Source organism: Heterocephalus glaber, unplaced genomic scaffold (assembly GCF_053883595.1).
Source record: "Heterocephalus glaber isolate CG9 unplaced genomic scaffold, H.glaber_assembly_v1.0 deba00000594, whole genome shotgun sequence".
NCBI lineage: Eukaryota > Metazoa > Chordata > Mammalia > Rodentia > Bathyergidae > Heterocephalus > Heterocephalus glaber.
In genome coordinates this window covers 5,779,025-5,804,093 of record NW_028258151.1, presented here as the reverse complement: position 1 = coordinate 5,804,093, position 25,069 = coordinate 5,779,025, and positions in this window count along the sequence as shown.

The window sequence follows — 25,069 nt, the reverse complement described above, 5'->3', positions numbered from 1 at the left end:
GCTCACATAACCTTTTTATAAGAACTCTCCTCTGATCTGATGGGAGAATTTGTGTACATTTTTTGTTTTCTGTTGCTTGTTTGGATCTGGGGAACCCTGGGTTTGGATAACTTTTCAGGCAACGAAGGATGCCCAGGTGCTTTGACTTTCCTGTAATTATGGGTTATCAGACCAAGGTGTCTTCTTCTTACTTTCTTTCAGAGCTTAATTTTGGTTGCCACTTTTGTTATTTCCAATGTTTATAGTTGTTCTTAATGGAGAGAGGAAGAGAGAAGCAAATCTACATCATCTTGTCTAGATAAGTATTTCTAAAATGAGTTGTAATCAAAGTAATGATCACAACAAAAATATTGACTGCATTCCATGCAGTTATATTTCATGTCTTGAAAATCTCCATTTGAGGTTCTCTGATGGGTGGAAAGATAACTCATTACATGGCAAGGATGTCCATTATGCATATGCCTTTTCTAGAGCCTTTTTGTCCCTTGACATTCCTGGTTAGTCACTGAGCATAGACTTCTCTTTGAAGTCACATTATATAAGACAACTTTACAAGATCTTGGTTATTTTTTCTCAAACATGTAACATACCACTGCCACTGCCACCATTGTCTATACAATGTAGTGTCTTTCTTTTATGTAAAAATTGAATTTACTTAACATAAAATTCTATTCACTCCAATATCCTTCTCTTTCCTTTCATTCCCTTTCTCACAGAAAATCAGTATGTCTCTCCTTTTTAGCCGGTATGCGATTCATTGGAATCACCATGGGCCTGAATCTATGCCTTATGTTTACTCATTTGAATATTTGATCTCTTGTCAGCTTTTATCCCTCAGCAACAATAGTGGCTCCAGGAGTTCTGCAAGATAGTGGCCATAAAACATAAGCTGGAACTTTAAAAATTGCTTGTGAATGATGTTCAGGATGAAAAAATATTTAATAATATATATTTGCTTCTGGAAAAACACATATGTAAGCTGAATCTATTGTATTCATTTTTGGAAAATAAAGTAAGTCAATATCTTTTTCACAATTCAATAATGAATTCTTTAGCAATGTCTTCTGTATTAAAATGCACTTGAGGTAATTGTCGTATTTGTGCAGACAGTAGACTAATTTACAGTAAAATATTACTGACTAATAATAGTAACTATTATAGTTTTAGTAAGTGATGATTTTAATATTTAAGAAACAGCATTCTGAGAAAAAAGATAATTTGAAATTTACTATTCAGAGAAGTTGAAACTATCTTCTATTATCTATTTCAGAAACTAATGAGAAATTGTCTGGAAATGAGAAACTAGAGGAAAAGGATTAGAATATTATTGTGTCTTTAAATATTTTATTTCATTTCATGCACAAGAGGGATTAGATTTTTCTATATTTTTTCAAAGGACAGTGCAAGAAATCAAGGACAAAACCTAAACAGATGCTGGATATTAGCACAATTATGAATACAAATAAGTAAGACTAAAATAATCAAAAATTTTAAAAATTACCAATGCCAAAAATTAGTTTCTTTTAGCAGGTGTTGAGTTACTCATTTGTAGAGGTGTCTGAATCTTTGAGAGGAACCAATCTTTTGGCAAAGATACTGAGACAGAAAACAAACAAACCAAAAAACAACCTTAGATCAAAAGTTCTCTATTGTCCTTGCCAACCCTGAGGTGATAAAAACCTAAGGTTTAACTATTTCTCCAAAGTTCACACTTGTGGCCAAAGCAGCTTTTGTAGAGCACATAAGCAGCAGCAGAGCAAGAATTCTTTTACATCAATAACAGAACCACTAACATAGATAATCAATGTCAAAATGCTAAACAACAGTTCACTACAGGACTACCAAAAGTGTCTAATTCTCCATGTAATTCAGTACTTTGATGTGAAGATTCAAGCTTTTAAAAATAGGCATCTAATTAAACCACACTGTGCTTTCCAAAAGAATACGATTTTACTTGAAATTCATTTTCATCTGTTTAATTAAAATACTTCTTTCATCGAAGGTGAATTCATCTGCCTTCCTGTACTTAAAGCCAATCATAGAGTGTATTAAATCTAAAAAGAAGTATACTCAGTTCTATTGAAGTTTTTTATTTTAAATTATCATATGGAAAAATCTCAAAAATTATTAACAATTTTGCTGGCAAAATGAATTCATGTTTTTGTTTTAGAAATGTGTTAAACAAATGAAAATATTCCACCAAATAGAAAAATATTCCACAAATTAGTCCTTTTAAAAATTTTCAACTGTTGCCAGAAAATATTAACTTTGGAAGGGCCTTTTTTCCCAGTACTGGGGACTGATAAATGCTCTACCACAGAGCTACAACCTCAGCTCTGGGGGAGTCATTGTCAAGCCAGCCCCGCACTCTGCTGGTGTTTCCATAGAGGCAGGTGGATTCCATGTCCTCCCTGGAGTGCTCTGATACCTGCCTTGGGCTTTATGATGTCCACAGACCACTCGCACTTCCTTTGCCACCCAGCTGTAAACCTCCTGTTGGCTTTCATGAAAGAAGTCTAAACACACGGGAACATTTCATGAATTTTGGACTCGATGAACTGTTGAAGAACATTTGAGGAGATCAAAGCTGACAGCCTTGTGCAAATGCTATCTTATTTCCTTTTCCTTCAATCAGATTTCAGGATTTGCATGTATCTGCCATATATCGTCTATTCTAAATGAGCTTGTCAGAAAGTTATTTTAAATGTAAATAATTTCATCTACAAAGGGACTTTGAAAGAAACTTCTCCTGATGAGAAGGAAAGTTTTCTTCAGGTATGATTTTTCATTTATTTACTTGATTTGTTCTTTATTGAATCCTCAGGGCCTAGAAACATACCTGGAATATGGTAGTTTCTCAGCAGTTACTTGTTTATTGAACAACTAAGTAGAAGACTTTCCTATTGAGTAGTTTCTGATACATGGAAAAAGGGCCTTTCTAATTCCTCCTTAGCTATCATTTTATAGAGCAGGAGAGAATCATCAGTGGTACTGGCTGCCTAGGGACGCCGCCTGCACTGTCCCCAGGGCACCACTGTAACCAAGCAGCCGGGCCTCCCACCAGGTAATTCTGAGTACCTGAGGACTTGGGTACTATAGTACTTGTTAACTCATTCTTTCTCTTGTCTCTCTGAAAGCATTTTTCCTAGGAGAGTGATGGGATTTGACACATCAAGTCATACGTGAATCAAACCAAGATCTCTAAAATGAGGCCCACACTGGTCCCACCTGTCAGGTGCTGCATCCTGAGATGACCTCACTCATTCTCACTCTGGCTTTTCTTAGGAAGCAACCTTACTTGCATTTTTATATTTCCACCCCGCACAGTAACTCAGGAAGGCAAGGGTGAAGTCCACAGGGAGTACTGTACCTTATTTTATTATCCATCTCCTTCCAATATTGGTGTATCTGTTCTCTTCTGTCTCGTTTTCAACTTCAACTATTTATTAATATTGTCCCTGATGTTTAGCAAGTGCTCATTGCCTGATGTTCACAGGAGCTAATGCACCAGTTTTTATAAAAAGAGTTTTAGTGCGAGGTCAGCCAACAAGGCAGAGAGGAGCAAAGGCTCCTCTGTTTTCCTGATAGGTTAGAGGTGGAAGACTTTATAGACAGGAGAAAGGATATGCTCCCTGCACGAACTGCTGGGAGAAATTTTAGCCAGATTTCTTCTTGTTATTGTTGTTATTTGTCATGGTAACAGGGATGGAACTCAGGAATTGCTGAACTATATACTCAGCCTTTTTTTGATGTTTCATTTTTTTCAGACTCATTCTCTTTAAGATACAGAGACTAACTTTCAATTGAAGATCCTCTTTTGTCAGGCTCATGAGTAGCTGGAATTACAGTTAGGCAAGAAAAAGCAAAATGATATATATAGGAAAGGAGGAAATTATATTATCATTATTTGCAGATGACATAATCCTGTACTTACAAGACCAAAAAAGGCACCAAAAGACTCCTGTAATTAACAATCAAACTCAGTAATGTGGCAGGATACAAAAAAATATCCCCACAAAAATTAATAGTATTCTTATACACTAACAATAAACTCACTAAAAAATAAATTAGGAAAATAATACTATTCACAATATCATCAAAAAATTAAAAAGTTAGACCCACATATCCCACTGTGTACTAAACTAAAATCAAAATAAATCAATGATCTAAATGTTAAAACAGAAGAAACAATCTGCTGGAAGATAAAATAGGTGCAATTCTTGAAGACTTAGGTGTAGGAAAAGACTTTTTGAACAATATCCTAGTGGCACAAAAATAATACTAGGAATCAACAAATTGGATCATATTGAATTACAAAGCCTCTGCAGAGCAAAAGACACAACCGACAGAGGAGGGACAACCTACAGAATGGAAAAAATATTTTTGCAAACTATTCTTCGGACAGAGGACTGATACCTAAAATATATAAAGAACTCAAAAAAATTAAACCACCCAAAATAAAAGACTCAATCAAAAATTGTAAACAAAAAGGAATAGGCAATTCTCAAAATAAGTAAAAATGGCCAATAAATACATGAAAAAGTGTTGAACATCGCTAGTCATTAAACAAATGCAGATTAAAACTACAGTGAGATATTCTCTTACCCAGGAAAGAATGGGTATCATCAAAACAATCTAACAATAACAAATGCTGCCAAGGATGTGAGGAGAAAGGAACTCTTCTACATTGTTGGTGGGGATGTAAAATTAATACAACCACTATGGAAATCAGTGTGGAGATTCCTTAGAAAACTAAAATTAGAAATTACATTTGATCCAGCTATCCTCCTTCTAGGTATCTTCTGAAAAGATTTGAAATTGGCATATTGCAGGGATACTTGCTTACTCATGTTCATAACAGTGCAATTTGTAATAGCTAGTGTATATGCCCATAAACAGATGAATGGATAAGGAAAATGAGATATTTATGTATAATACACAAGATATTTATACCTTGCCATAAAGAAAGACAAACTTGAGGAATTTGTAGGAAAAAAGATACAATTCAAGAACATAATGTTAAGTGAAATAAGTCAGATACACAAGATTAAATATTACATGGTTTCTTTTATATGAGAAACCACATATATATGGGAGCAAATAGAAGCTAAATAGGAAACAGGAAGAAGTTCAAGTAATTCCCCAAAATACTTATTCTGTTGGTTCAAATGCATTTAAATATATATTCTAATTTGTTTCATTTATACTAATATTCTCTCTAGTCATTGAAATGAAAGTTTTGTGTTATTGTTTGTTTCTTCTTTGTAAGACAGTATCTCATCTATACATTGAAGTTAGTGACACACAATTATTAACTATTGTTAATATTCTTTTATTATTTTGTTATGAAACTTTGTTTTATTATTTCATAAAATTAAAAAATATAGATTTCAGTTTCTGGGACCCCGTAGTAACCTACTTTCCCAATTGGGACTCCTTTCTCTCCTCTTTCACTCCATAAATTGCTGTCTTTTCTAGTATTGGGGATTTTGTTTGTTTTCATCCAATTTATAAATTCTGGGATGTAAAATGGATGTTCTTTCCAGTACTGAGCTGTGGTGGACAAAGGGGTGGAATCCATTGGTGAACGGCTTCCTTGGGGAGCTCTAGCTGGGCTGAGGGTAAGGAGTTACAGAGCCTTCTGCTGGCAGGCAGCATCGCAGGTGGAATCAAGAGCCAGTGAGGGGAAAGGAGAGGATTCCAGCAGTAGGGAGAACTAGGTGGAAGCAGCCTTTCATGGTTCATTTATAAAGGCAATGCTCAGAGGCAGGGAACTGTCTCATTTATAAAACTATGATAACACTTGTTTCCAAGTATCTTCTGTTATCATCAAATTCTCACTGCATCACAGAATTTGATTTCCCTACTACCTAAAAATAATCACTTGACATGTAATATAAGTTTTTGTACTTTAAACCTTGTTTTACCACTTGTCTCCTGGATGGTTATTTTACAATCCAATATAAATGTAATAATCTGAATAAAAATATGTGGAGCTCTGACCGTTTTAGAAACAAGCACTCATAAGGATGTTATTTCACTAATATTAATGTAGTAACTCTTTTAGTATTGAAGGTAACAGATTTTTAGTAATAGAAAAATGGAAGACCTCCCTTTCTGTTTACCAAGCACCAATTCAGGAGATTTCTGCCTCTACTATTATCCATGAAAGAGATGGTAGTTCCATAATGGAAAAAGTATACAGCAAACCTGCAACCACCGATTGTCTATGTAAGTCACACCAATGTCGATTTCTATCCAATAATTCATCCTTCCCCTGCACTGAACTGCAGTAAAAGCAGATGCAGTACGTAGGCTCCACTCAAATAACTTAAATTATAAACAGTATTTCCCACCATGGATCATGTTGTAACCTCCTGATTGCAGTGATGTTGCTGCTGCCTCTGTCATGATACATACTATGAAAACAAAGCAACAACACACACTGAATTTCAGTTTTTAGAAAATATCCAAGTTAAGAAATATCAGCATGAAATATTCAACATCTAAGAAATCAAAGTACTGAACCAGGTAGAGGTTTAAATGTAGGGCTGACTTTTTCTGTGTGCCTAAATCCAAATATTCTATTTTACTGGTCAGGCCCAGGGAAAATCTGTTTCCCTTTGATAATTCCTCATAGTGCATCCATCATTTTGACACCATGAAAAATTCCAACAGGAACTTATTAATTAGAGTACTTAACTCCTTAAGATATTCTTTACTCTGTTACCACCCAGCCCCAATAACTGTGACCAAAAGAGAACATTCGAGAAATCCACAGTGCTGAATTTAGAAAAATACTGCAATGACTATGATTTATTTGGTTACTGATTTTTTGAAATTCTCCCAAATTTTGTTCAAAGCCACTGCTTTACTATTTGTTTAATTGTTCCCCAGGCCAGTATTGGCTTCAGAGTTTTGAAGACGTCCTTTGCCACCTCTTTCTCTCAAGGGTGGTGGGTTCCTTGACTTCTACACTGAGTCACAAGCTATTTGTTGGCAGAGACATAGCAACATACATATGTCTTCCATTCTGTTACTGGTTTCTTAGTAACACTGAGCTTGGAAATGTATTATAAGCTCCAATTAATAATTATTTTTAAGAATTTTGTTTTGAAGATAGAATTTTGTTTTGAAGATATTAAAATTCAAACACAAACACACACACACACACACACACATTTTTATAGGAGTCATCTATAAGAAACCAAGGGCAGCTCCCTACTGGAGAGATTTCCCAAGGCCATGTGAAGAATTCATGCTCTATATTTGGTGCTTCTTTAAAGATGTTCAAGTTCCTTATGACCACCCTTACGGTTCAGGGCACCATCGTTTGGAGAGAGAAATATTAATTAATTATTAAATTATAAATTATAGAATTATTAAATTAATGCCTGATAACACATAGAAAATCAAGTTCCATGGGTGTATGTAGTCCTTCTAAGATGAAAATGTTAACAATTTTGTAGAACCTGTTTCAAAAGGATTAGCCAATTGGCAATCCTTCATTATACCTCTTCATTCAAAGGGTAAACTATGTAGCTTCAGTTGCAACTGTAATGACTGGAAGCTGGAGATGTAGCTTAGTGGTAGACCACTTGCTTAGCATGTGTGAGGCTCTGGATTTGATACCCAGTATTAAAATTAAATAAATATTTCTACTTTTGGTGGAAATCAAGACCAAAATGTATAATAGACATTGGGAAATGGGAAGGAAATGTTCAAATGAGAAGGAGAACAAGAGAGGGGCAAGGTGGAAAGGAAAGAAGGGACAAGGAGAAAAAAGAATAGAAGGAAAAGTGGAAACAAAGCTTTAGTAAATAAGGAGAAGAGTGATCAAAAGGAGTGGGGAAGTGGAAAAAAGAAGGAAGATATGTCATATAAAGGTACAAACTTCTTATGATCAATATTATCATTATGTATATCTAAAATGTACCAATAAATGTTTTCTTTCAAAGAAAAGAGACAATTTTAAAAAAATAAAAATAAATAAATAGCTAAATCTAGTTCTTATTTGGATGATTCCCAGGGCCTTTCATGTCAACCTTTGGTATTCTTTACAGTGAAAGTTTAAAAAAAAAGATCTATAACCTTTCTTTTAAAACTGAATATACTTTTCTTCCAACTAATAAAGGATAATAGAAGTTCAACAACCAATGCAACCCCAAGGCTAATTAAGTAAAAGTGATTCTACTCCTTTGTTTTTTGCTAGAACTTTCACTTCTGTGCCTGGCCCTTGGCTGGCACTCCAGCAGCCCAATTGGCCTGACGCCCTTGTGAGGGACCAGAGAACCAGGGAGAGAGGAGAGGGAAGAAAGAGAGAGAGATCCAGGTCTCCACTGTTCCAGATCTAGCTACATCTGTAATATGACAACAACTACCTGAAGGACTCCAGCTCAGAATCACCAGCTGAGATGTCTCAGGATTCTTATCCCGCAGAAATTCTAAGAGAAAATTAAGTGATCACTGTTGATTTGAAGCCTCAATTGAAGACTAAATTTTAGAGTGATTTGTTCCATAGAAATACATAAGCAGAACATTATGTTTGTACTCTGCAAAGTCTGTCTTACTAGAGAGCCCAAATCTCTGCTATTCTTTGTTTCCTTGCAGTTTGTGTGCTTGGGTCAAAAGAAATGCTATTTGTACTACTTCTGCAAATGTTCTGAGGAGCAAATTAACTGATGATTATTAGTTCAATGCAAAACAAAACAAAACTTTTCCTCCACTCATGTATCTAAAAAGACTTCTTTTGGAAGTTATTATTTCCTTTCCTAGTCACTGCACTCAGATACTTGCCTGCCAACACCTAACCCACTCTTTTTACATCTCATCCAATTTAAAGCTGACATCCACTCCACTCCCTGTACTTGGTGTTACAGTTGTATCTACATGACCTTCCAAAGCCTCATGCTTTGAGTCATAGGTGAGGGGTTTTGAAGGTTGATGGATTAGGCACTGCGATGCTGGAGTTAAAGGTTCTCTACCCTGGGTGTGGGTGGCACTACCCAAAAGGTAGGCAATCTGGCTAGAATATAAAGGGACAAGAAACTGCTTCTGCTGCCTGCTCCCTTCTGCCTACCCTGCTTTGCCATGGACTGTTTCTCCTCTGTGATGCCCCTCTGCCATGCCACCCTGCTGTGGAGCCAGCTGACTATGCACTGAAACCTCTACAGACTGTGAGCCAAATAAACCTTTACTCCTTTAATTTTGGGTGCTGAGTATTTAGGTCTCAGAAATGAGAAAAATAACTAAGACCTTTGGTTCCAGTGTTGTTTTTCTATCATAAGTCATGTTTTACAACAATACATATTTACCTCACACAAATACATGCATCTATTTGTAAACAGAATATTTTACAGCACTTAGTTTCTTGTGGAATCTAGAATACTGGCCAGTATAGACTCTACAATTTTCTGATACTAAAATAATGTCACAGATATTTTATTTCATATCTTGTATAAGTAATTGTTAATGACAGATAAATATAGAATATAAATTTCATCCATTTGGAATTTTAAGAAATTGTGTAACAATATCATTTAAAGCAGAACAAAGCAGAATACTTCAAAAAAATGTGGCTCAGCTCACAATGGACCAAACCTGGGTCACAAACTCTTTTGTGACCAACCACCACAGTGTCCTGTGTGGTGGCAGTAATGTGATACAAAACAATCAAGGTTCACTTTTGGATTTCTGAGCAGGGGATGTCTAAGAATGTAAGAATTCTGTAAGAATGGGGGAGAAAGTGTGCCAGTTAGTACTGTCTACTTAAGTATATAAAATATACAAACAAGTTCTCCAATTGCTGCTGAAAAAATTATTGTAAATCTATCAGAGATTTCCTAGAACTTATTTTCTAATTCCCAGGCATGGAAATGGAGGGGAGCACAAATAGAAAAAAAAAAAAAAGGCACCATAAATTCAACAATCCCCTTGGGATGGCTCAACTAACAGAAGTTTGTCAGGCTCACACAGGACCTGGTACATCTAGAGCTCCCAAGGCAGTGTTGCTGACCTAAGGCTTTCCGGGTCCTTCTTCCAAAATGCTGATTCTGTGAAAGGCACATTATTTTCCTGGAATAGTTTCTACTTGAAAGCCATGCTCTATTAACTCTCATGGAGTTATCCAAATTAGCAGATGTGACACAATCAAGTACAGAAACAAATAAAATCTACAACATTTCTAATTTTCTGTACAATATTATTAATGAACATTAATTTTCTAACAGAAAATAGTGTTTTTTAGCACATTAATTGCATTACTTTAAAAATTCAGTTGTTCTCCAAACCTCAATGTTCATGATGACATGACTGAATTTTACACATAAAATATGCATAATACAAACTATGAATCTTAGAAAAAAATATAAAATGTTCTTATATAATACAAACATTTTAATTATACTTTATGTATTTGTATATTTTATTCATATAATTATGTGTAATGCTTAGCATTATATTTATATTTTATTCGCATGATTATATAACAGAAAATAGAAAAAATTATACATCTGTTGTGGATTTTAACTAGAGGTCCCTCTAATGCTCTTATAGGTGGGGTTTTTTGAAGCTGGCTGGATCTAGAGCATGTGATTCTGGAGTTAAGGGTATGTGGTACTAAATTAGTCCAATGATTAGAACTAGCATAGTTCTGGGTTGTACCACCCAAAAGGTAAGTAGCCTGGATGGGATAAAAGAGAAAAACAGGTCAGCCATTTGCTGCTGCTATTGCTGCTGCTTTGCTGCCTTTTGATCCCTGCCACACCATGAACTATTTCTCCTCTGTGATGCCTCTCTACCGTGCCACCTTACTTTGTAACAGTGGTCAGTGCACTGAAATCTCTCTGAACTGTGAGGTGAAATAAATCTTTCCTCCTTTAATATGTGGGTGTTGGATACTTTGTCTCAGCACTGAGAAAAATAACTAAGACAATATCTATATTTACATGAATATATATTTCACTAACTCTATTCATATGACAAAGTCCCTCTTGCCATGTTGGACAATATATTAACAGGATCTGAAGATTAGAAAGTTTACATTTTTGTGAGGCTATTATTCCACCTACCACTATGTGGTCTATCTAGATGTAGATATACATGATATAGATGAAACAGTCATAGATATAAATCCAGGTATAGATACAGATATAAACTCTGTCTTATGTGTGTCAATCAAAAAGTAATTACTAATGATTTTAATGCAATTAATAATCATGAATACATTGAGTAATTAGTTTTGAATTGGGATAACTGGAAAATATAAGTTCATGCCAACTTTTTTGAATTTTTAATCTTGGAATTATGAATGTACTATAGCTATGGTGAAATTCATTAAACCTAGCATAATATCAGTGTTATCAAAATAGTTTATTTCAGATTCCTCACTATTAGAGGATGAAATTGGAAATAAGCAACTGAGGAATGTGAGAGGTAACCTTACAGTACACAGATGCAGAAATACAGATGAATGTGTATGAATGAGTTAGAATATATGTCCATAGCTCTTAGGTTGGTTTTGTGAAGGTTGTAGTAGGAATGACACCTCAGTAGTAAGGAGCATACCAAATGCCCAATCTTGATTTCTAACCTCTATTAGTCAATAAAAATTGTCAGGGATCCTTGAAGAATCTGATTCCATCCAGAGGTAAGACTAATAAAAAATAAATGCAACAATACAATGTTATAAATGTCTTAGTGCTACTCTGTAAACTTTAGCCTCCTGAACTTCAGAAAAAAATAATTATAAAGTTAAGAGTTTTCCTTCAATTTCCATAAAAATATATTGTGTTTGACATATGCTGAGGACTGGACAAATAGCCATTTGTTTTCCTAATAGTGAGTCCAATTGCTCCCATCAAATGAAACATCTTTTACTCACCAAGACCAAAATGGTACCTCCTGGTATAGGCATATGTGCTGTGCTAGGAGGTGTTTACACTTCAGAAAGGTGTCATCCATAAGCCTGGAGACATCTGCAGTTTACAAAAAGGGTTTTCTTTACCCATAGAGATTAATTTATGTGATCATTAAGTAAAAGTCACACAGAAAGGAAATAAAGTCACTCAAGAAGGAGTGGGGGAGATGAGCACATGGAGGGAATGCACACTCTTTCCTCTGTTGCCTACAGAGCAACCCCAACACTAACATGAAGTTCTACCACTTGCCATTTTTTGGGTTTCTTTCAGGGAAACGAATCTGCAATGTCATCTGCATGTTGATTGTGCTGTTAGAAAACAGCAGAAACAAAAACAAAGAGAAACAGAAAGAAAAACAAAAAGAAAATTATTTTTTCTGATCATGATGCCATATATGTTCACATATACCATGTACTCATACCATATATGCCATATATTCTCAAATATACATATGCCTTAATAATTGTATGAGTATGCACACACATTTATCATACATGCATATATATACAAAAAATCAGGAATTAATACAGCAAAATAATAGCAGCAGTTTTTTCCACCATAAATTCAAAACATATTTGTTGAAATCATCCTATGTGTTAAGCAAAGTGATAACATTAGAAAAACATACACAAACAAGATAAAAAGAATCCCTGCTTTCAGTAAATTTACATTCTCTATTGAGAGACAGATGAAAAATAATTATTTAACAAACTAGGGTATTGATTAACCAAAACTAATGCTATAAAGCGATGGGAACATGGAGCAAGTGGATAAGTTGGGCAGTGGATGGATCAACTATAAAAAAGATGGTCAGGAACAGCTCTGGGAGAAGATGACAGGTAAACAGAGAGCCAGACAAGGATTGGAAATTGGCCTGAGAAGAACAGGAAGACAGTTTTCAGGAAGAGAAGAAAGTGAATACAAGGAGCATTCTTCAAAGAGCCAAGCCTGTGAGTCCATGAAGAGGGAGAACAAACTTCGTAACTTGAATGTAGCCTGTTATGAACATGAATAGACAGAGCACAGTATACATGCAGGGTCACCACGTAAGCAAAAATGGGTTTAGATTTGTATTTCCTAAGCAAAATGGGATGCCAATGAATGGCTGTAGAATAGAAAAGAAATACAGATTGAAATAAATTGAGGAGAAAAATTTCAGATTTTCTTCAAAATTCACTCAAGAGATAATGGTTCACTGGGCTGAGAGGTTTGGGTTGGAATTGTAGAAAATCAAGGGCATGAGATCTGCCTCTGAGAGAGAAGAAACAGAAATGATGGTGGCCTGGGTGTGGAAGATGACGAAAAGTGAGAAACAGACTGACTGAAAATTTTGTATTGAAAAATATTATGAGAGGAAACACTGGTTTTGTTTTTTGCTCTTCTAAGATTGGAGGGAAACCATGCTAACTTTTCAAAAATTGTTTTGATGTTACCTACCATGAGATTATTAGGATTAACAGTGGAGGAGATTCTGTAGGAGAAGGAAGCAGGTAGAGTTGAGTGATATCTAAGGACTAATGTTCTCTCACATTGTTCAGCAATGGGGTTTGAAGTGCAGTACTGATTAATTATGTCAGGGGTGATTTTCCCTCAAAACTCAGAGGTTAAAATGGGTCTTTAAACATTAGGATTTCTTTAAATGGTAAGTTTCTTCATACTGAGCGAGGAAATCGTCCACATGCCTCCCCAACCCCGGAGTAGTGAAGATTCAGCATTTTCTGAGTCTTTTGGTGCCAAAGCCTGGCTAACTCTACCTATGCAGAATTCCTGCTCTTTTCTGCCTCCTCTAGAAATTGCAGTGCTTCTGCAGAGCTTGAGGAGGAAGGACTCGCTAACCTCCCCATTTGCCCAAATTGTGAATAAACTCCTTTTTCCCTTTTTATAGGCTTCTGTCATATTATTATTGTTGGGTGACCAAATGAATCTAGATAGTCATTGGCCCCACAAGCCTTTGACTGAGCAACCCACTAGTAACACACTTGGTAACATTTCTGACAGAGAAGAGGTAGGAGGGGGGAAAAGTTTATTCCTAGCCAGAGGGGCCTTGTATGTGTTTTCCATAGTTCTACATTAATTTATTTCACACAGTGCATAATTACTACTTGACAACTTCAAAACTACTGATAATTGTAATATTTTAGCTGTGGAAAGTCTTCCTATACTGTTTTGGTGGAAAAAAATGACTGCATCCAGATAAAATAAAATAAAATAAACTGCATCCAGATAGAATAAAATAAAATAAACTGCATCCAGATAATTTTTATAGATGGATATTACTTGATTGAGAAAACATTTTGAGAGACTTCTTTTCATTTTTAAGGGAATTCACATAAATACAAAAGCAGGTGCACACTTGTACTCATAATATGTGTGGACAAATTTTTTTGTGTACCGAGGATCAAACTCTGGACCTTGGACTTGTGAGGCAGGCGGCAGAAGCACTGAGCTAAATCCCTGGCCTGACAAATTTTATTTTTGATATGTCATTTTTGGTATAATTTATTTTTGCATAATTTCAAAGAATTGCACTTCTTAAAAAGTATTATTAGTAATTTATTAATGTACATATACATTTTAGAGTTTTAATAAAATATATTTTAATATATTATTTAAATTTAAATGTAGTTAATGTCAAGAGAATATGGCCAACATGACTTTTTTTTCACAGATGTCCTTTGTCGTTTATCCTTGCTTCTTGTTCTATCATTGAAAAGCCACAGAAGCTCTGGCTAGGGGTTGTCCTTCTGAGACTCTCTCACTCTGAAGGATCCAGTTAGTGGCAGTCCCTCTGAGCCTTCTTGGAATTTGAAATGGACATCGACTCCAAGTAATCACTCATCCTTTGCACTGTGCCACAGTCATGAACTGCAACACTGTAACTCCAGTATTTAACAATGTCTACTTTTCACAGACTCAGGGGCTTGTTCCTAATTTACAGTAAAGAGAACTTAAGTGACAGCTCCCTGCATCTATTTCAGTTAGTTAAGATTTAACAATTAGGCTTCCATGCAATGTTTCTTTATTCCAAAGAAATGAAACACAAATTAGATCTTTGTTCATTTCTTTCAGTTTGGAGATGATAAGGACATTCATACTTATACTCATGACCAAGATAATGCATGTACACAGTAGAAATCTTATGTAATGAAATTATATTAACATTTTTTAAAAACTATCATCATTGACCTGACATGTGGGCTTCAATTTGTATTTCAGTAGACACTGAACAATGAACAAGTAGTGTGGAGAAGGCTTCTAAGACTTAACCAGGGCTTAGTGTCAGGGGAGCCTTGGTCATTGATGATGTAGCCATTTTTCATGGAAGAATGAGAGAGAGCCTTAACTGCCACAACTGTCCACCATTTAAAAGCAATGAACAAGTAATAGAAGCATATTTGTCCTCAATATGAATGCTTCCCAATCTTAGTGCATTCAGAATGAACTTACAGACTCATAAATATTTCAGATCAATGATGACCATTTCTGGAGTTTATTCTTTCATAGCTAAGTGTTAGGGCTCAACAATCAACTTCTGCTTCAAACATCCACATGGGTCTGACGACAGTGGAATAGCAGTCATGTTTTGAATATACTGTTCTTTAACATACTTACTGCTTTGGCTAGAACCCAAACAGTTTACTGAAATTATATAATGACACGATTAATGAAAATTTGAGAAGCTACCCCAATATTAGCTCTTTATCTGAATTCTTACTGTAGAGAATCAATTAAATTTCAATTTATAAAGACAGTCATTTATTCAAATCCTGATCTGAAAGACTCATATTGCCCCTTGGTACCTGTGTGGATTCTAAGAGTCCAGGTTTATTTAGGTTTGTTTATGGAGCCTACCAGACAGACCTAATTCTGTTCTTTGGGATGAGCCAAAGTAATTATCACTTTTTCATAAATGATGGTCATATTTTCTCTTTTTCAATAACTCCTTTTCTTAAATATACCTTAGTATTTGTAGTGAATGCCATTGCTTCAACTCTATCTCCTCTCATTAACTAGTCACCTTATAGCCATCAATGTGGCAGATCAGCAAATTCCTAGGAAGAATTCAGCAAGACTATATTAGTTAAAAACTTAGAGATTTTGGAGACACAAATGAGTCTAGATTTTAGCTTTGTTACTTAGATGTCTAAAATTGGAAAACACTATTACATATGGATGGATGGTAAACAATTTTTCAGAAAATGTGTTAATATATTTTTTCATTAAAAATAATGAAAGATTAATTAAAATTTGTTTGTAGCTTTTAAATGTAAAAATCACATTTTACAAGTTAAGTAATTTCTACTGGAAGAAAAAACAAGTTAGGAATAGGATTGTGGCAGATCATGATGGCTTGCTCCTCTAGTCACAGCATACTGGAAGGCTGGGCAGGGGAGTTGAAAGTCAGAGCTTAGCTTGGGCAGCTTAGCAAGTCAGCATAATACCATCTCAAAAATAAATAAAAACAAAAACCAGGGAAGTAGCTCAGTGTGAAGATCTTGGGTTTAATTCTATTATGGAAAAAAGAAAAAGAAGAGAGAGAGAGAGAGAGAGGGAGAATTATGACTGTAAATTATATAGCAAATCAGATTCTAGGAACAGATTCATATCATTCCAGTTAACTTGCTCAGAATCAGCAGTACAGACATGACATTTCATATAGCTGGTGTTTCCTCTGTTGAAATGTCCTGAATCTAAGAGAGGAAAGCATCATGCTGGCTGAGCTGTCCATCTCCATCAGCTCCAGGTTTCTCTCTTCCCCAGAGTCAGGGATCTGCACCCAGACCGAGTGATCCAATCTTCCATAACTGATCCCCCAAACTTTGTACTTCTTATCATTTCCAATGAAAGGATGAATTATCATTTTTAATTCTTGTTGCAGAAAGTATCTGTTTTCATTCATTCTGAATGAGTGGATTATTGTTTTAAATTACTGTCTCTAATTCATGCAATCTCATCTTCCTCATCAACAGGAAGCTGATTTTGTATGGAATGTGATGCACTTGCCAAAGAAAACACACTCTCTCCCTCTCTGTACAAACTGGCCTTGCAAGTATGTCCAGCCAGTTTGCTTTAATGATTTTTCCTCATGACACCTGGAATCTCAAAAGGAGGTGACACAGGGAGGGGTAACTGGCATGTGCCATTTTGTGGTGCTCTTGTCTTACTGCCTGGGTAGGAAATGGAGGGGTGTAAGTCTTCATTGCTGTTATGAGTCCCAAGCCCCCTTGAGGATGGAGGCTGATAGATGAAAGAGCATATGTGTGGAAGCAAGGGAGAGATCAGTTATGTCGCTGAGTGGCCACCTTGGGTCAGACTGCCCAGCTGTACTTTTCACTATTGGAAAGATAGGTCCTGAACTTGTTTGAGCACTATGATATATATTTTTCAAAATTTCTGTTACTCAGAGTCTAATATCTTGATTTGTCATGCTCAGAGAGATGATTTCAATAAAAATGGCTCTAATAGCTTTTATAGTATCTTGTAATTTTCTAATGGAAAACTTTGTAGCATGAAAATTCTTTTGGCATTTCTATTTTTGACTGGTTTTCGGGGAGGAAGGTATTCCCAGTTATTTGAGCTGCCAAATACACAAGAAAAAAGTATTAGTGAATATTGAAGTAAGATTTTGAGAACATTGTAAACAAACGTGTGATAGAATGCTTTCTGCAAATTTCCAAATTTATTCATATCACTTTAAATGTTAGGAAAAACACATCAGTCTGCAGGTATTACTGGGACTTAGATTGGAACAATAATTGGAGTTTCAAGTTGCCTTGTTTCCTGTAGAAGTCTCTGAACACACCCACTAAGCCATTGTTGTGAGGATCAGAAAATGCCTCTTGGAAAGATACTACTTCTCTGGTTTTCCACCTGGCAATTCCTCCCTGGTCGCCCAGTTGAAAGTCACTGAATCTGTGCAATCAGAGACTCTTCTGGCTTCAGAACAAATTCACTTATTCCATTTGCTTAATCTGTAAATATGGATAAGTATTTCTGTTTTGATTTATAATTTTGAAGTTAGGTAACATAAATGTGTTTGTAGTAATAAAATTCTGTCCATCCACCTTTTTTTCTCTCTGATTTTCATGACATAACTTGGAAAGTAGTAACCCATATATATTTTTTTTAAATACATGGAAATGAAAGTATTAGGGATCTATAATGAAAAAAGAGAAAGATTTTAGTCTAGATTGACCAGTAAACCACTTCTCCCAGATTTTATTCATTGGTGTAGTCAGCAACATCTGCAGGTTCTCACCACATGGCTGTGTTACTTGGGGGACATTGAATGATATATGTATAATAATGTCACACTAAAGCACAGGATAGTATTATGTTTTGAAATGTAGACAATTGGCAATGTCTAATAATCACCTATTCATGAGTACATTTGTTGAGGTTTGAATAATCAGACCATTAAATTTATCACTTTCATGTTACTTATACCAGACATACAGTGGTAGAAAAAATATGAATGTGATATCATTCTTCATATGTAAATTTATATTTGGTGTAACAGAAAGAGTCACAGGTAATTTTAACCATTCCCTTTCCTATTCGTTACACAGTCCATTATCCTTATACTATACATCATCTCCTTTCCAAAATCACCCACATTTTTAAAACAAACACATGTAGCATGGACTTTGTGTCAATTCATATTTACCAGTACTAACTTAATCTACTTAATGAGCAAAAAGAGAGATACTGTTATTATATTATACATACAGCAAAACTAAGGCACAAAGAGTCTAAAAAAATCCTGAAAGATTACACGACTCTTAAGCATGGAATTCCACATTCTAATTTATGAGGTCTGAATGAAGAGTTTATATTTCTAACTACTAACAAAACAAATATTTATGTATTTTATGTAAAAAATAATTTCAGGAAAATAGCCACTATATTTTAAATTTTCGAAGTCATTTTAAACTACACAGAATATACTTCAGGTTTGTCACCTAATGGAAGCTTTGTGAAAAATCGTATTCTTTACTGTCATTATGAACAAACATCTGACTTAAAAGGTCTACTAGTTACTCCAACTTCTGAACTCCCTCTGTTTGTCTCTTATAATTGTGGTACAACTGGATTTGGTCATTTTTGCTCATAAATGACAAATAACATTGTTATGGGATAGGGTATAATAGAAATGAAAAATGCAAATATTAATTAACTGGAGGATATTACCATGTATTAAAGTGTGAACTGTATACAAAGCTATATATACTCTTTTCCTAATAACCTATGACACAAAGGTAGGGGAAAAATGTAAGTTGATGTTAAGTTATGAAAATGTCCTATTGACATTTCAAATAATACATTCTTCCATATCTTTATATATAGTTTCACATATTTAAAATACCATCACTAATAGGCTTGATAGCTTTAATATTCAGGTATGACCAATGTGACACTACCAGTAGTTAAGATGTTTCTTGTTTTCTTGAAATTTACTTTCTAAACTAAGTCAAAGGAATAAACTATTTTTTTTGGTACAGGTTACTAAAATGTTTAATGTTAAGATTAGGATCGTCTGTTAAAGTGAGCAATTTTCTTACTTTCTGTTTGCTGGCGTGAAGATATTGTAATTTCTATAATTAAAATTCCAAGGATTGTATCAGTTTGAGCTGCCTCATTCTGATAATTTTAAAATTAAAATTAAAATGAAAAATGAAGGTTATACCAAGCTCTAGATGTTATTTCTAATAATATCAAGTTTGCAAAAAATGACTGAAAACCCACCAACTTTTCCAATCTATTGCATTTGCTTCTTCTTTATTGATATACTTCTGGTAATAGGAGAAGAGCTATTGAACAATTTTACATTAAGCTTTAAAGCCAAAATATTTTATCACAAGACCTAAGTTTCAAGTGATATCTTAAAAACACTGATGTCTAAAGAAGAAATAAAGATGTGCCTGCAGGTATTGTATTATATTATTTCAAATTGTCTCTCTTATTTAAAAGAACTCATAAAGATTCTAAAATATCTTGTTTTTTGTGGTTCTTAAGTGTGTCTTAAATTAGGAATTTTTAATGAATATAATGAATGATGGAAAACATTACTGGTAAACAGACTTGCACGCTTTTTAGTATTTTAAATAAAATGTAATAGTTTTTACAATCAGCATAGCTTACATTCTGAAAAAAATTCTATTATTAATAGTTTTTTTTTCATTAAATTCTTTTATTGGTACATTGTAGGTATACAACACAATTACATTTCTCACTGGGAATTGTACCTTTACATAATGCATCTTGGTTCTTATTTTTTCCCCATTCTTAGCCCTCCCATCACACCCTTCACCCTTCCCTATTTACAAAGACTTTATTTCCATTTTTTCCATTTCTCAGCATTTTTCCTTTCCCTCCTTTCCTTTTCCCTGCCCCTCCCACTACCCCTACCCCTTTGGACCTTTTCTTCCTATTTTGCATTATCGATTATTCATTCTAATCAATGGTACATTTTAGGTATACAATATAATGACATTCATCATTGGAAATTTGCACCTTTACATATTCTCTCTTGGTTCTTATTTTTCACCCTTGCCCAGCCCTCCCTTCAACTCCTCCAGCCCTCCCTATTTACAAAGATTTTGTTCCTATTTTTTCATTTTCTCATATTAATCCCATTTCCTTCTATCCTGACCCTAGCCCTCCCACTTCCTTCCCCTTTGCCCCTTTTCTTCCTATTTCACATGACCTATTATACATTTAGTCCTTATTTACACTTTCAGTTTCTCACACCAGAGAAACTATTTGGTATTTATTCATGTGTGTCCTATTTATTTCACTTAAGAGTATTGCCTCAATGTGCATCCACTTAGTATAAATGTCTCTAATTTCTCATTTTTTATGGCTGAATAGTACTCCATTTTATTAAAAAAACACATTTTCTTTATCCAGTCTCCAGTTGATGGGCATTTGGGCTCTTTCCAAGTTTTAGCTATTACAAACTGTGCTGCTATGAACATGGGCACACATATATCACTGTGATATGATTCTTTTAATTCTTTGGGGAAGATCCCCAGCAGTAGAATACCGGAGTGAAATGGGACTTCCAGTCCTAGTTCTTTGAGGTATCTCCATACTGATTTCCACAGTGCTTGCACTAGTCTACACTCCCACCAGCAGTGGGGCAGGGTTCCTCTTTCCCCACAGCCCCACCAGCATTTGTTATTGGTTGATTTCATGATAGCAGCCATTCTTCCTAGAGTGAAGTGGAATCTCAGCGTTGTTTTCATTTGCATCTCTCGAATGACCACTGATGTTGAACATTTTTTCATGTATTTATTTGCTATTTCTACTTCTTTGTCTGAGAAATGTCTGTTCATTTCAGATGCCCATTTTTCGATTGGGTCTTTAAATTTGGGAGGTCTGATCTTTTTAAGTTCTTTATAGATTCGAGATAGTAGACCTTTGTCTGAGGAAGACCAGGTGAAGATATTTTCCCACATTGTGAGTTGTCTCTTCACACTGCTAGTGGTTTCTCTTGCTGTGCAGAAGTCTTTTAATAAGAAGAGATCCCACTTGTTGATTGTTTGTGCTAGTTCACGGGCAACTGAGGTTTTGTTCATAAAATCTTTTCCTACACCCATGTCTTCAAGGGTTCTACCTAACCTCTGTTCCAACTGGTTCCGAGTTTTTATTTTAATATTTAGATCTTTAATCCATTTTGATTTTAGTTTAGTGCATGGTGGGAGATACAGGTCTAGTTTTAATCTTTGGCAAGTTGAAATCCAATTTTTCCACAACTATTTATTAAAGAGGCTCTTTCCTCCAGTGAGGTTGTTTGGGTCCTTTATTGAAGATGAGATGGCTGAGTGTGTCTGGTGTTGTTTCTGCATCTTCTAATCTGTTCCACTGGTCCTCAAGTCTGTTTCTTTGCCAGTACTATGCTGTTTTTATCATAGTAGCTTTGGAGTACAGTTGCAGGTTGGGGATTGTGATATCCCCTACCATGCCTCCATTACCTAGAATTGCTTTTGCTCTTCTGGGTCTCTTCTTGTTCCAAATGAATTTTTGGATTGTTTTCTCAAGGTCTATGAAGTTTGCTGCTGGGATCTCAATTGGAATTGCATCAAATCTATAGAACAGTTTTGGAAGTATGGCCCTTTTCACTATATTAATCCTTCCTACCCAGGAGCAGGGGATGTCTGTCCATTTTCTGATATCATCTTCAATCTCTCTTTTCAGAGTGCCATAGTTTTCAGAGAAGAGGTCTTTGATTTCTTTCATTAGGTTGATTCCTAGGTATTTCAGTTTTTTGGATGCTATTGTGAAAGGAATTATTTGCCCTATTTCTCTCCCAGTGAGTCTGTCATTCATGTAGAGGAAAGCTATTGATTTTTGTGTGTTGACCTTGTAAACAGCTACTTGACTGAATTTGGTTATTAAGTCTAGAAGACTTTTGGTGGCGTTCTTGGGGTCTTCTATATAGAGTATTATGTCATCTGCAAATAATGACAATTTGACTTCTTCATTACCTATCTTTATTCCTTTTATTTATTTCTCTTGTCTACTTTCTGTGGCTAATGTTTCCAGAATTATATTGAACAAGAGTGGTGATAGTGGACATCCTTGTCTTGTTCCTGATTTTAGTGTGAAGGATTTCAGTTTTTGACCATTTAGTATGATATTGGCTGTTGGTTTTTCATAGATGGCTTCTATCAGTTTGAGGTAGAGACCACCTATTCCAATTCTTTGTAGGGTTTTTATCATAAATGCATGTTGGATTTTGTTAAATGCTTTTTCTGCATCTATGGAGATAATCATATGGTTTTTGTCCTTGGCTCTATTGATATAGTGTATTACATTGACTGATTTTCGTATATTGAACCATCCCTGCATCCCTGGGATGAATCCCACTTGATCAGGGGTATGATCTTCTTGATGATCTTCTGCATTCTATTTGCCAGTATCTTATTAAGGATTTTTGCATCTATGTTCATTAGTGAGATTGGCCTATAGTTCTCTTTTTCAGTTGGGTCTTTCTCTGCTTTGGGGATCAAGGTGATGCTTGCTTCCAGGAATGAATTTGGGAGTATTGCTTCCCTTTCAATTTCATTGAAGAGTTTAAACAGTAGTGGCAGCAGTTCCTCTTTAAATGTCTTGTAGAATTCAGCAGTGAAGCCATCAGGGCCCGGGCTTTCCTTAGTTGATAAGTTTTTAATTACATTTTCAATTTCATTGGTTGATATTGGGTTGTTCAGAATTTTTAGGTCTTCTTCGTTCAACTTTGGTAATTCATATGTATCTAGGAATCTGTCCATTTCTTCTGTGTTGTCCATCTTATTGGCATATAGGTTCTGGGGGTAGGTATTGATGATCCTCTGGAATTCTGCTGGGTCTGTTGTAATTTCACCGTTTTTATTCCTAATTGCATGGATTTGGGCCTTTTCTTTCCTTTTTCTGACAAGGTCGGCTAAAGGTTTGTCAATTTTGTTGATTCTTTTGAAGAACTAACTCTTGGCTTCATTGATTTTTTGTATCGTTCTCTTAGGCTCCATTGAATTGTTTTCTCCTCTGATCTTTATAATTTCCTCCCTTGTATAAGCTTTGGGGTTATCCTGCTCTTCTTCCTCTAGGAGCTTGAGGTTCAGCATCAGGTTGTTTAATTGGGCTTGTTATGTTTTCCTTATATGCATATTCACTGCTATGAATTTCCCTCATATGACTGCTTTCATTGTGTCCCATATTTTCCGATATGTTGTATTATCATTTTCATTTAATTGAAGGAACTGTCTGATTTCTTCTTTAATCTCCTCTGTGACCCATTGGATATTCAGAAGTGTGTTGTACAATTTCCAAGTGTTTATGAAATTTTTTGAGTTTCTTTTGCTATGGATCTCTAATTTCATCACACTATGGTCTGATAATATACAGGGGATAACTTCAATTCCTTTGCACTTACTTAAACATGTTCTATGTGTGAGTATGTGGTCTATTTTGGAGAATGACCCATGTGCAGCTGAGAAGAATGTGTATTCTGATTTTGTGGGGTGGAAGACTTTGTAAACATCTGTTAAGTTCATTTGTTCAAGAGTTTGATTGAGTTCTAGTATTTCATTACTTATTTTTTTCTAGTTGATCTATCTATTTGTGACAGTGGGGTGTTGAGGTCCCCCACTACAATTGTATTAGTGCATATATGACTTTTCATTGTCCATTAGTATTTGTTTTATATAGTTGGGTGCACTAGTGTTTGGTGCATAGATATTTATGATTGTCATCTCTTCCTCTTGGTCTCTTCCCTTTACAAGGATGTAGTGTCCTTCTTCATCTCTCTTAATCAGTGTTAGTTTGCAATCTACTTGATCTGCAAAGAGGATAGCTACTCTTGCTTTTTTTCAGGTTCCTGTCGCATGGAGTATTGTTTTCCACCCTTTAACTTTCAGTCTATGAGTTTCCTTTTGAATTAAGTGTGTTTCTTGTATGCAGCATATTGTTCGATTTTGCTTCTTGACCCATTCTGCCAGTCTATTTCTTTTGATTGGTGAATTGAGACCATTAACATTGATGGTTATAACTGAAACGTATCGACTTGTCATTGCCATGACTTTTTCTTTTTTGTTGGGTTCTCCCCTTTTACATTTAATTTCTTATCATGCCAGATGGGTTCATTCTGCTTTCCTTCCTGGCGTTGTGATCCTCAATGTCTGTTCCTAGAATATTGTATAAAATTCTTTGGAGTGCTGGTTTGGTATTCATGAAGTTCCTAAGGTACTCTTTGCCATGAAAGTATCTTATTTCTCCATCCATTTTGAAAGATAGTTTTGCAGGGTTCATCAATCTGGGTTGGAGCCTGCTTTCTTTTAGGGCTTGGAATATGTCACTCCAAGCTCTTCTTGCCTTGATGGTTTGTGTTGAGAAGTCTGCTGTGATTCTGATAGGCTTTCCTATGCATGTGATTTGTTTCTTTTCTCTGACTGCTTGGAGAATTTTGTTCTTCTGTTGTGTTTCTGGAATCTTAACAATTTTATGCCTATGTGTAGATTTTTTTGGATCAAGGCTATTTGGAGTCCTATATGCCTCACTTATCTGTATGTCAAACTCTTTTCCCCTGCTTGGGAAGTTTTCTGCCATTATTTCTGTGAAGAGTTTTTTATGTCATCTCCACTCTCTCCTGTTTCTTCATTGAGCCCGAT